Here is a 3,496-nt window from a genome sequence, read left to right as displayed (position 1 = left end):
AGCCTGGACTTCATGGTCACGATGGAGGGAGAGTTGGCGCAAGCTCCTGCCGTCATCCAGTCTCTTCACCCTGTTGGCCTCGACACGATCATCAAGGCACTTGAGGAGCTGCAGCTGCATGTGCCAAAGGCCTGTGTCCCCAGGAGCGATCAGCTCCTTAGCTTCGACTATGGGAGGCTAGAGCGCTAACTCGACGCCTTTCTGGGACCCTGACTATCTTGAGAGGAGCTGCGCTGCCTTACTTTTTCCTTCGCCAATGCCATGATACAACTCACTGGAGGGGAACCGCTCTCCCTGGAACACCTCACCCGGTGTGCCTCGGCAGCGTTCCTATTCAGTCTATGCAATGCTATGGGGACCATTTGATGAGGACATGACACCCATGCATATGACCATGTTTGGCACATGGTATAGAGGGGTAGGAGGCCAGCAAGGGTGTCTAAGTCAAGAAGGAGACCCGAGGCTAATTCGGTTCGAGTCCCCGAGATAGAGGCCCAAAGCAACTCAAGCCTCCACAAACCAATGAACGGTGAAACTGTTCTTGACAGAATAATCTAAGCAAAACCCAAAACCTAATGATGGCGGCGGCGTATGATTATAAAGGTCTTAGGGTCATCGCCTACCCTAGACACGCCCCCTAATGGGCCCAAACACGATACACGGTCCAATGGACCAAAAGACGGTGTCGCAGCACCCTGACAGATTCTGGACACTGACTTGTTTTGACAATTCCCGTTGATTCCGAAGAGCTTTTGCTATGAGACCACTTGGATTGGCTTCCTTATCAAATTAGCTTTCCATCCATATGTGGATCGTCAAAAACGAAGTCAAGATGCGTCCTGGGTGACCAGTTTAAGGCAGACTGGTCCTGGAGGCCGAGGCAGACTCGAACTTGAGTTGCTTTAGGCCTCCACCTCGGGGACTCGAACCGAATTAGCCTTGGGCCTCCTTCTTGACTTGGACACCCTTGCTGGCTTCCTACCCCTCCATACCATGTGCCAAACATGGTCATATGCATGTGTGTCATGTCCATCTTAGCACCACAGCTCCTCTGGTTATCAACCAAGTCACGGACCAGGTTGACCTCATCAAGAAGGCTATTCTCTGCCTACGCAACGAAGAACACAAGCAAGAACAAGAAAGAACGCAATCAAATTGTAGATGAATGATTATCTCATGAAGTTGGGGTCTCACAAATCGATGAACGGTGAAACTGTTCTTGACAGAATAATCTAAGCAAAACCCAAAACCTAATGACGGCGGCGGCGTATGATTATAAAGGTCTTAGGGTCATCGCCTACCCTAGACATGCCCCCTAATGGGCCCAAACATGATACATGGTCCAACGGACCAAAAGACGGTGTCGCAGCACCCTGCCAAATTCTAGACGCTGACTTGTTTTGACGATTCCTGTTGATTCCGAAGAGCTTTTGATGTGAGACCACTTGGATTGGCTTCCTTATCAATTTAGCTTTCCATTCATATGTGGATCATCGAAAATAGAGTCTGGATGCATCTTGGGTGACCAGTTTAAGGCAGACGGGTCCTGAAGGCCGAGGCAGACTCCAACTTGAGTTGCTTTGGGCCTCCACCTCGGGGACTCAAACCGAATTAGCCTCGGGCCTCCTTCTTGACTTGGACACCCTTGCTGGCCTCCTACCCCTCCATACCATGTGCCAAACATGGTCATATGTATGGGTGTCATGTCCTCATCACCTGTCACCTTACTATCCACCATACTTGCTTGTTTGTTACACACCTAGTACTTGGAGCATTTTAGACCAGCAACGAGAACAAGTACTTTGGACTATAATTCAGCATTACTTTTTGTTACTGACTTGTGTGCTAGATATACATATTATTTTTTGTGTGCCTTCCAAGCTCCACAAACTCTTCAGATCAGTACAGAAAAATAGCCTTGCAATCTCGGTACCACTGCCTCACAGGTATCACGAACCAGCCGCCGGTTGTACCGCCCACTGCTTGTGTTGGTAAGAACTTTGTAAGAGCTTGGTAAGACGCTTCCACTTGCTGTGAAAAGTGACACCACTGCAACCACGTAGTCATTTGATAGGGATAATACTTTTGTGTTGTTTTTTGCTGTCTTCTAACAATGACAGGTTGTTTGTATCCACCGACTTATGATGGTATAGGTGCTGATGAGTACATGGAGTGGAAAATTGCCATAGATAACATATTTGCTACTCGCTTTATGTGTCTAAGAAGGAAGGTAAAAAATACAGCTAGTATTTTGCGACATTCTGCTTTATCTTGGTGGGAGTCTTTAGATCCTTCTAATAAACCTCAAACTTGAAATGATATGAAACTTCTTATGCGAGAAACCTATGTTAATCCACCTCCTATTTTGACTTCATATGATGAGGTGCACCATTTAGAGGAAGAGTCTGTTGTTATTCCTCTTGCTATGACTAACCTTTTGCAAGATAATGTCCATAAGCGAGAGGATGACATGGAAGAAAATGAGGAGCTCATGACCTTATATGCAAATTCAGAACCATCACTTCACAATGCACCTATTACTCTTACTGAGAACACATGTAATGCTCATGGTGCTATACATGGAAGGTGAGAAATGTTTTAATGTACTAAATTTTTCCACAAACCATGCTATCATAGAGCAATTGTTAGTGGAACCCTCTCTTGATTTATCTCTGTCCCATGATAATCTGCTTGAAGTTCCTTGTGATAAAGATGAACTGGTTGATGATGCTTTAGTTTTACATGTTTTGGAACCAATCACTTGTGCTGAAAATAAACATGTTATTCATATTGCTACTAAAACGGATGAGTTCAAACTGTTGTCTTCTTTACATACTTTGGGTTACATTGAATTTGATGTTTTGTGTAACATAGATTGTTTGGAGGAGAACCTTTTTAAATATGCTGATTTGCCTTGGTTTTGTAAACACACATATCATGTTATTAGCAAATATAACAACAAGGGACAATATTTGATACATCGAGTATACATTCGTATTAATATGAATTTTCCTTTTGTTGTACAAGATTATGATCGTTTAGATGGCAGCCATAATAATACAAACATTTTCTCATGTTCCTCAAAAAAAACAAGTTCACTTCCAAGAAGGGGAGCATTGTTGGTTGTTACTTATGTCTGCTAGACCATCTATTCCTGCATTGTCTTTGGTTAGTTCTAATTTTTTACAGGATAGTGTTGACATACATCGAGTGCATTCGGATCATGGAGTCTACATGCTTGCTAAAATTTTTATGCGAGATGACATGCTAGAAACTTGGAAACATGGTCATGTTTCTTCTCATACTTATTTCAGTTTTCTTTGTCTTCGCAACCCCGTTCTCCTTTATGTTGTGCAGGATCAGTTTCAAGCACAATCGACGCCAAGGACGGCTTTTCGTCAAGAAGGGGAGGATGATGAGGACATGACACCCATGCATATGACCATGTTTGGCACATGGTATGGAGGGGTAGGAGGCCAGCCTCCAAGTCAAGAAG

Source organism: Miscanthus floridulus, chromosome 17 (assembly GCF_019320115.1).
Source record: "Miscanthus floridulus cultivar M001 chromosome 17, ASM1932011v1, whole genome shotgun sequence".
Lineage (NCBI taxonomy): Eukaryota > Viridiplantae > Streptophyta > Magnoliopsida > Poales > Poaceae > Miscanthus > Miscanthus floridulus.
Note: the sequence above shows the minus strand (reverse complement) of the source record.